Raw genomic sequence first — 10659 nt, forward strand, 5'->3', positions numbered from 1 at the left:
GTGTGACTTTAAAGAGCACTTAATAAACTCTTGTTGTACCAAATTTGGCTTTGTTTGGACTTTTTTTGACCATAGGAACGCATTAATGGAATTTTAGTGCATTCCTATGCGATTTCGTGCTTCGCAAGACGAAAAATTCGCTAGGCGAAAAAACTCGCGGAACGAATTAATTTCGTCTTGCGAGGCACCACTGTAGTCGCCATTTTGTGTTATGCCATGGCCCCACCGCCATTTTGTCTTATGGCATACCCCTTCCACAACCATCTTGTGTTATGCCACACACACGGCAGCCATTTTGTGACTGGCATCCATGGCACTTCCTCAGAATTCCATATGGGGCCACTGGCCCAAAAAGGTTGGTTATCCCCGCTCTAAGCATTGCATCACATATTTTTAAAGAAGTGAGGCAGCCCAAATGAGGGATGAAGGACAGACAAGACTGACATGTGAACCAGCTCATGGCTAATAATGTCCTGTTGTAGCACCCTGCTTGTGGTTAACGCTTAGCTGGAATGAAATATTCAACGCAGCAATAGAGAAATTAAAATAATTATTTATTTGTCAGACAAATAAATGAGAGGCACAGTGGTATATGGTTACCAAGCTCTGGCCTGGCTCCTGCCATTATGGCCAGCCCTTATATTCCCTTAATCCAGCCCCCTTTGCTCCTCCTGTGGCTGCCTCTGTCCAATCAGCCTAGTTGGATTTCCTATTGGCTGATTGCTATATCCAATCCTAAAAGATACACCCACATCCTCCTGTCCTTATATGGAACACAAACAGCTATATATTGTTACATCTATAAATGACAAATAAGTAGTAATATATCTTACATGTGTCTCAACAAGGAATCTTAATTACCAGCTCACCTCTTGCCCTCCCTGCCCTATTGCCTTCTAAAACAAATGGTTAATCTTAAATTTTTATCTTAAACATATGTCAAGGATCTTGAGTTTCACATCAACATTGAAAGATATCCTTCATTTGAAGGTTTCTAAACAAATGTCTGACAGCTAATATATCAGGACAGCATTTGATGGCGTCTTCCTGTCTGGCAGGGGGGCTAAACTGCTGGCTGACTTAATTCCAGGATAAATACAACTCTTCTAGCATTTGTTAAATCCTTTGCATAATTACATTTAAGCCAATATATTTAAGCTAATATATTTCATACATTATCATAGGTAACCTTTTAAAAGAATAAGGCTTCTCAAAGTAGAAAGGAAGGAACTCAGTAAAAAAACAGTTTTTAAAGAAGGCTCTTCAGTTTACATTCCCCCCCCCTTCAGCAAGCTGCTTCAGCCAGCTGCTTTGTTTCCATTAGCTCTTCCCAACATTTATTGAAACTCTCTCAGTTTAAGAAAGAAACAGTTTTAAAAAGACTTCCCAAAAAAAGCCTCTCTTTCTCTGTCAGCTAGATGCTTCTCCCCATTTGCCTCTGGCCTTAGAAAATACAGCTCAAGGTTTAAGAGAGGCCCATGGTATCATTTTACTATTTGCCCATTCCTAATTATATTTATCTCTGCCTTTGTTATCTTCTGTAACATGTAGGGTCAGTGTCATTACTCAGTCTGTAATTTCAGCTTTTACGACTTTGAGAATTGCTTTCTGCTATCAATCAAAAGGGGCCCCTTGTCTAAGAGGAAGAAAACACTGTTTTCTTAAGCAGCTAGCCTTCTTGCCTGGCATGAAACATTTGAAAATCTACTTTTGAAAATCTAAGCCCTCTTTAATATACAAGTCCTGATCAAACATTAATAAAATGCAGGCTTATGCCTGATGCCTCACTGTCGCGTAAATTGCAAAACTGTATGCAGCTAGGCTTACACCATGGGTAAAAAGGCTACTGCAACTTCTGATTTATAAGTCTGTCTTCAGACAAAATTCTTCTGGTTCAAGAAACATAGAGAAGCATCAAACACTTTGAGGTGAAAGTGTAGATATTCAGCCATTTTTAAAAAACTGGGGTGAAGGTGGGAGAACCTACTTCAGACAGGTATCCCATTCTAAAAGCTGGAGAGAGATCACCAGGTATCAGGGAAACATCTTCTGATACTTCCCACTGATGAAACAAATCAACAGAAGGCTTTCAGCCAAATATATAAGCATCTCTAACAATAATATATATATATATATATATTTGCTTTCGTAGATTTTCACGGGTACAGGAATGCAGGTTTTGGTGTCTTCGGGTGTCTTCCCGTGTAAGAGTTGGGGTGTCTAGGCTCTGTTCCAGTAACAAGAAGCCGAAAGCACCAGCCTGAAGATGACGAGTGAGACCTCGTCGAAACGTCGCCTAGACACCCCAACTCTTACACGGGAAGACACCCGAAGACACCAAAACCTGCATATATATATATATATATATATATATATATATATATATATATTGTGTGTGTGTGTGTGTGTGTGTGTGTGTGTGTACACACCCAGCTAGATGGACGGAGTATAAATAAATTATCATCATCATCATCATCATCATCATTGTTATTTTGCTATTTGGTGATATTTTCCTCTGAAGAAGAGATTTGACCCGAAAATCATTGGGCAATTAAAACATTAATTGAATAGGGTGTTACTAGGAACCTGAAAGACATTTCTTTCCCACTTAGCTGCTGTTCTCTGTACTTTAACTTTAATTATAGATACACTTTAAATACCAGGCTTATAATTTAGTGATTGCGATTTAAATTTTAACACAGTGCTGGTCACCTCCTTCTCCTTTCAAGCCCTTTTTAAACAAACTTGTGTTTCACATCTTTTAAAACGGCCTCTTCAATCCAGCAAAATTAGGCATGTATTTAACTCTCTTGTTAAAAGGGGATTTAGCTTTGTTTCCGTGCAAGCTCTGATATTTGTCAAATGCTGGCTTGGACGTTTGAACTTTGGGTGGTAATAAAAGAAAAGTGGAGGTGGGGAAGAAGAAGCACCGACATTTCTGCGGAGACGTAGCGGGAACATCACGTTGCAGGCAGTGTGAAAGAATAATGAAGGGACGGCTGGAAAATTATGGCTGTACTGCCAAGCCTAGAAAAACTGCATGTACCATTTTTCACCATTGCACAGAGTTAAATTAGTGCAATGCAGCTGGGGAGCCTGATTAATGGCCAGCAATATATTTATATTTCATGATACTAACTTTTTCGCTTTCAAGAAGAGGTGAAAGATGGAAGCAGCACCAGAGAAAGGGCATAGCAAGCAGTGATGGCTGGTGGAGTGGAAAGCATGCTAAGTATAGCAATTTGATTCACTGAAATTGTAAGTGCTTGTATGCATTACTATGTGTTTAAATTTCTCAGGTTGCTAACTGAATTCTGGAGCGTTCTCTAGTGGTTCTCATAACTAATGTTGGTCACAAGGGAGGTATTTAGTGAAGGAGAAACTCCATTTTACGTGAAGCAAGATGGCTGTTTTAGAATCCACGGTGAACACTGCTAAGTTGAATAGAGTGTTGGAGTTCTTCTTCTCTGCTTGAAAGAAGGTTTTGGGGGATTTCTGAGGTTTCTCAGGCTCCGAGAGGTTCTTTAATGAGAAGTTCAGCAAACAGTTTGTGCCAGGGGGAGCCGACATGGTGTTAGATATCAGACTACAGGCTACCAGCCAGCTCAGCCAATAGTAAAGGATGAGGGGCATTGTAGTCCACAAATGGATGGCAAGAGGGCTTCGCCGCCCCCCCCCCCCAGCCACAGGTAGGCACCGTTGCCATTATAAAAGAACAAGGGGTGTGTTCATGGTGAGTTCTGACACATCTTTTTCTAGAAAAATAGGTAAAAAGGTAAAGGTAAATGTTATGTACTAACCTTGGATCCTAGAACAATAGGCAAGTAGGATCCTAGAATGCAACAGCTAATTGGCTTGCAGGAGAAGACCAATCAGGCTCCAGGAAGAAGTTAATCAACCTATTAGGCTGGTAGGATCATAGAATGCAGCAACTGATTGGCCTGCAAGATAAGACCAATCAGGCTCCAGGAGGGAAGCAGAATCAGCCAATCAGACGGGGGTGGGTTGGGGACTTAAGGATCATATTCACTCAATTGCTTTCCATTCCAGTCACGGGGCAAATAAGCCATCACCGACAATTTCTGCTCCCATTTCCATTTTTGTCATAATTCCCCAACATCCTGACTCAGAAGTAATACACTGAGTTCAGTACGCTTACTTCCGTTAAAGTGGGTACAGTGGTACTTCGGGTTACAGACGCTTCAGGTTACAGCCTCTGCTAACCCAGAAACAGTACCTCAGGTTAAGAACTTTGCTTCAGGATGAGAATAGAAATTGCGCGGCGGCAGCGGGAGGCCCCATTAGCTAAAGTGGTACCTCAGGTTAAGAACAGTTTCAGGTCAAGAACAGACCTCCAGAACAAATTAAGTTCTTAACCTGAGGTACCACTTTTTTTAGTGTAATTCTAAGGTCTTATATATATAATAAATGTTCATAAATGTAACAAGCAAACACGTACATAAATATCTAACCCACATGTCTGAAACAGCACAGGAAGACAGTCCTGAAACCATTTTGACTTCCAAACTGACCAAATGTTTCTCTGCAAGGAGGGAGGGGGTGAGGGAACCTTCCCAATGTCTCAGGAATTAAGTGAATACCATCTCAAAGGCCTTATGTTTAATGTCCAATATGCCCAGGTTGGAACGCTAAAATAAAAATAAAAATGAAGATGTCTGAATAAAATAATTAAAGTTGTAGAGCACCTCGATTTAAATTGCTGCAATGAGGCCCCATATGAGACAGGTCAGTTTTAATCCATTGTGGAAATTCTGTATCGGTCTTCTGCGCCTGATGAGATCTGGACGTTTGCTGGTTTTATAGTAATTCTCAAGTGCTTCAAGACCCACTCGAACTGAAACATTTCCCTCCACTGCCGCAGGGCTGAGCTGCGATGGGAAAAGAAGAGGAAATATTTCAGATTTAGAGGCGATTAATTGTGAAGCCTGACCGCTACACAGGAGAAAATCTCATTTCAGTGGCAAGTCTTCTGTCATCCCGGCACCCAAAGGACATGTGAAAACATCTGGCAAATCTTTCAGTGAGGGCCTGCATCAATCGTTATCTAAAGCGAGGTACAGGGTGTGGTTAAGGGCCCATCTGCCGTGTGCATTTAAAGTAAGGTTATCACCCGTCCTGTATAATAGTGTCTGGAGGCGGTTGGAGGATGGATGGCGGCAAACAGATTGAGATTGAATCCTGACAAGACAGAAGTACTGTTTTTGGGGGACAGGAGGCGGGCAGGTGTGGAGGATTCCCTGGTCCTGAATGGGGTAACTGTGCCCCTGAAGGACCAGGTGCGCAGCCTGGGAGTCATTTTGGACTCACAGCTGTCCATGGAGGCACAGGTTAAATCCGTGTCCAGGGCAGCTGTTTACCAGCTCCATCTGGTACGTAGGCTGAGACCCTATCTGCCTGCGGACTGTCTCGCCAGAGTGGTGCATGCTCTGGTTATCTCCCGCTTGGACTACTGCAATGCGCTCTACGTGGGGCTACCTTTGAAGGTGACTCGGAAACTACAACTAATCCAGAATGCGGCAGCTAGACTGGTGACTGGGAGCGGCCGCCGAGACCATATAACACCGGTCTTGAAAGACCTGCATTGGCTCCCAGTACGTTTCCGAGCACAATTCAAAGTGTTGGTGCTGACCTTTAAAGCCCTAAACGGCCTCAGCCCAGTATACCTGAAGGAGCGTCTCCACCTCCATCGTTCTACCCGGACACTGAGGTCCAGCACCGAGGGCCTTCTGGCGGTTCCCTCACTGCGAGAAGCCAAGTTACAGGGAACCAGGCAGAGGGCCTTCTCGGTAGTGGCGCCCTCCCTGTGGAACGCCCTCCCACCAGATGTCAAAGAGAACAACAACTACCAGACTTTTAGAAGACATCTGAAGGCAGCCCTGTTTAGGGAAGCTTTTAATGTTTGATGTATCACAGTATTTTAATATTCTTTTGGAAGCCACCCAGAGTGGCTGGGGAAACCCAGCCAGATGGGCGGGGTATAAATAATAAATTATTATTATTATTATTATTATTATTATTATTATTATTATTATTATACAAGATCGTCCCTTACTTCAGTGTAAAATGCTATGTCCTCTATTGATTAAATGTGGGTGCCTGGCGCACGCTTGTGGCATCACACGTGCGTGTGATGTCACACATCGTCACTGCAGCAGGCGGGTCCAATGAAGGGCCCCCCCCATCGCAGCAGGAGGGCCCAAAGGAGTCGCCCCACTGCAGCAGGCAGTGTGTTGGGTGGCTCAGCCGAGCACCCACAGTAAATGTTTAGTGGGTGCTTCGGCACCCCTCCCCCCAAGATAGTGCCTAGCTTTCCAAATGTTGCAATGCCGTTCTCCAGACAAGTTACATAACCAAAACTGAACATGCTGGGGGAAGGGTGAATGGAATTGCATATATTGGTGAGAATATGCATTAGGTTAGGAGAAGTCACTTTACCTAAATGTGTATATTAGGCAAGAATAAAATAAAATGCACCTATCAGGAAAAATACACGCCATTGCTACTGAATTTTCATGAGGATTTCTATTTAAAAACAAAATGCAAACAGCTGTGGAAATGTGGAGACGTACGATTTTCAAACATGGGAAACCAAAATTGATAAATTCACCCATCCCTACCCGCATGTCTGCTGCAAGAGCCTCATTACAACTGGGTATTGGATGTAGTTTTTTTAATGCTAAAACTGGTAGTGCTCAACCCTTTGAGATGAGCCTTTGGGATATAGACAGAAGCAGATAAAGGAATCACAGAAGCTAAGCTTTCTGGTCTTTAGGTGCCTGGCGCAAGCTGTTTATTTGCTTCCAGACCAATAGGCTGTTCCCCTTGGAGATTTCTGTGGAGAGACTTTCTCTCAAAGGAGCCTCCTCAAAGGTCACAGGGAAAATCCCCTTTGTATTCCTCTCGCACAAACTCGAAACAATCACCTATTTTGGTTGTGCCTTTTATCCCCCTCCACAAACTCCGCAGAGAGAGGGAGTTGCTATTTTTAGCAAAGCTTCCGCTCCAGTAAGAAGCTGGTTTTAATATTAAATAAAAGTAGGTTTTCAAATACAGCCCACGAGCGATGCACTCTGTGCTTTTTACCTTAAAGAGCAGTTGTGTCAAATAGGCAAAATTAGTACCTTCAAATACTTTCCTCCTTGCTCTGCACCTTCATTATTCATTAGTGCCAGAGCCCAGTGCTGCTTGTAGAGGTTCCTGAGACCAGTTTTATTTTATTTTTTAATCTAACAAGTGTAGTTCTCATCCTCATAACTGTATTCTACAACAAAACAAGAAGATTGCCTTTTTAAAAATGGATGTGTTGGGACTTGGATGACTCTGTTGGAGATACAAATGCGCACATACATTCTGCTGGGGAGACCATGTGTCTTCCTTTGCAGAGGACAATCCTCTGAAGGTGTGGCCAAGGCCAACCTGGTTGAAAGATGAAGAGCTATAGAAGGGGGGTGGGCCTTAGTAGCACCTGGGAAACAAACAGGCACACAGGTCACTGGTTGCAGTCTTGCCCACTATGGAGAGATGCATTCCTTTTCTATTAAAATTATAGTAGCAATTTTTTCTACCTTTGTATATGTGCATGTAAATTAGCATACACACATGTTCTGGGAATCGGTATTCTCTTTTGCCCACTGCCCCACTCGTATTGCATGTCTGCATCATCATCATTATTATTATTATTATTATTATTATTATTATTATTAGACAATGTGTAAGTAGTCTTCCACACAGACCTTTACATACCCTCCAACATTTTGGTCCCCAAAATCAGGACATCAGAAGGATGTGCCTGTTGCGATGGTTTGACCCCTTTCCATTTGAACACTACAAATTCTACAACTACCCTCCATAGAATCATAGAATCATAGAGTTGGAAGAGACCACAAGGGCCATCGAGTCCAACCCCCTGCCAAGCAGGAAACACCATCAGAGCACTCCTGACATATGGTTGTCAAGCCTCTGCTTAAAGACCTCCAAAGTAGGAGACTCCACCACACTCCTTGGCAGCAAATTCCACTGTCAAACAGCTCTTACTGTCAGGAAGTTCTTCCTAATGTTTAGGTGGAATCTTCTTTCTTGTAGTTTGGATCCATTGCTCCGTGTCCGCTTCTCTGGAGCAGCAGAAAACAACCTTTCTCCCTCCTCTATGTGACATCCTTTTATATATTTGAACATGACTATCATATCACCCCTTAACCTCCTCTTCTCCAGGCTAAACATGCCCAGCTCCCTTAGCCGTTCCTCATAAGCCGTTCCTCATATCTCCTCAGAATCATTTCTCCTGCATATTCCCCATCTTACCTTAATGGCACATGTTAATTTATCATTAATAGCTATATCCCACACCTCTTTATACCATTCTTCTATTTTATATTCTGCTTGCCCCTTCCACTTCCTAGCTATCACAATTTGTGCAGCCATCAATAAATTTGTGAGCAAGTCCTTCCTAGCCTGCGAACCTTCCACCCCATCGTAAATTGATAACAATGCTACCTCTGGACTTTTGGTCAGCTTTAACCCAGTGATTTCTGTTACCTCCTTAAACACCCTTTGCCAGAAAAAATGTACATGTTTACACCCCCACCAGAATGTCCTTTTTTTGGTCTGGCGCTCTTGTGTGAGTCCTCGGAAGGTGCCCAACACTGGTACTCTGGCACATGTGAATATAATTCCCAGATGTGCCAGAGTACCAGTGTTGGGCACCTTCCGAGGACTCACACAAGAGCGCCAGACCAAAAAAAGGACATTCTGGGATGCAAACAGAAGTTGGGATTGGTTTCTGTCCCAGGATGTCCCGCTTAAATGGGACAGTTGGGGGCATGGTAGTGGTGTTTGCTTCAAGAGGTCCCTCAAGGTGATGATGAGCACACGTTCCAGGACCCCCTGCCTGTTCCTCAAGGCCCTCAACCTATGCAATGTCTGATTTATCTTCCAAAGACTCAATGTCTGGCACTGGGTGACAGCTAGACATGGCAGTGCCTCCCACAGATGACTGCACTATAAGAGGAGGCCACTTTTATCTGGGACCCTGCTCTGTGTCACGCTGAGCATCGTGATTAATCTGGCGCTTCACTTACAAAGGGCTCTCTCAGCATAAGTCATACTCAACTCTTAACAATAGCCGAGTCCCATTTTTACTAAATATAAATGACCTTATCTTGAAACGGAAGGGTTCGCCGTGTTTTCGATAATGCAAGCACTTCTTGGGCAACGTTTAGTGAACACTTCATTAAATTGTCCGGGATCTACAAGTGACAAGACGAATGCACTCACCTCTGCGGAGGAAATAAATGGAAGCAGAAGTCATCTATCCTTCGGACAAGCTTTGTATGACAGGAGACACATGTTTAACTTATAGAGCAAAGAACCAGAAATTACAGCAGAAGAACCAGCTAGGAATATTGCATTAGGGGAGAGTCACAAAACACATCGATCATTAAGATAAATAAGTGGAAGCAGAGGATGGAAGGTTCATTGCATAGGAACAGAACCCAGCACTGTAAATCTCACACTACATTTTCTTGCTGAAAAATATTCTTCATCAAGAGTCGTGCTTGAGGACATACTCTGGGGCCAGAAGAAATGCATTTAGAGAGAGACCTCAAGACACATACCCCGTATACTCCATTGGGCGCCCACTAGAAAGGTAGAGAACGCATCACATTTTTGGTCATGGTACATATGTTACCTAAAGAGACCCAGTGTGGTATAGTGGTGAAGAGCGGTGGACTCATAATCTGGTGAACTGGGTTCGCTTCCCCGCTCCTCCACATGTCAGTCACCTTGGGCCAGTCACACTTCTTTGAAGTCTCTCAGCCCCACTCACCTCACAGAGTGTTTGTTGTGGGGGAGGAAGGGAAAGGAGAATGTTAGCCACTTTGAGACTCCTTCGGGTAGTGAGAAAGCGGGATATCAAATCCAAACTACTACTACTACTCCTCTTCTTCTTCTTCTTCTTCTTCTTCTTCTTCTTCTTCTTCTTCTTCTTAAACAGCTTCCCTATAAGCAGTGTGATCCCCGTTCCTGACCTTAACATCCTGATCCATTTACCACATGTAGATGAAAGGAACTGAATATGCCAAATGGGCAGGCCAAATGGGATGCTCAATTTGGCTCGCAGTCCAGAGGTTGACCACTGCTGGCTTACCCTAGCCATTCTGTTGTGAGGTCTTGCATTCTCTGTCTGCATTTCTGGTAGTTAGTGCAGGTAGTGATGAATGGTGGTCAAGCACAAGACAATTGGCGGTCTGTTAAACAGAAATTAAACAGAAATTAGCTCCAGGTTAGGGTTGAGGAACCATTTCAGCTCCATGGGGCAGATCTGTATCAGGATTGACCTCGCTGCCCAAAGTGTACTGGTGGGAGCCTACACCCACATGTCAATCGCATGACAGTATTATGAGATCACAGTGATTGACAGGTGAGTGGCCCTGCCCCACCTACCAAAACCTCTTCTCACTTGGGAACCTGCAGTTATGCCAAAGTTCTTTTGTTGTTTGCAAAGGGCTTTAAGACAGCTGCTGTGCTCCTGTTTGAGCCTCTGAGGGCCCAAGTGGGAGTATGGGGACCGTCTTAAAGCCCTATGCAAAAGCGCTCTTTGAAGCAGCCCCTCATTTGCCCCCTCACTTAAAGGAGAAC

General features: G+C 43.6%; 1 long non-coding RNA gene across 1 annotated transcript; it reads right to left on the reverse strand.

Moving 5' to 3' along the window:
* Positions 1–4711: 4711 nt before the first annotated feature.
* Positions 4712–10380, reverse strand: LOC308583218. The gene is made up of 2 exons (XR_014006132.1): positions 10169–10380; positions 4712–4889 (listed from the first exon to the last, which is right to left on the reverse strand). It is a non-coding gene; the product is annotated as an uncharacterized lncRNA (long non-coding RNA).
* Between the last annotated feature and the right edge of the window lie 279 nt (positions 10381–10659).

The sequence above is a fragment of the Podarcis bocagei genome (genome assembly GCF_964188305.1).
Source record: "Podarcis bocagei genome assembly, chromosome: 3".
NCBI classification, from domain to species: domain Eukaryota; kingdom Metazoa; phylum Chordata; class Lepidosauria; order Squamata; family Lacertidae; genus Podarcis; species Podarcis bocagei.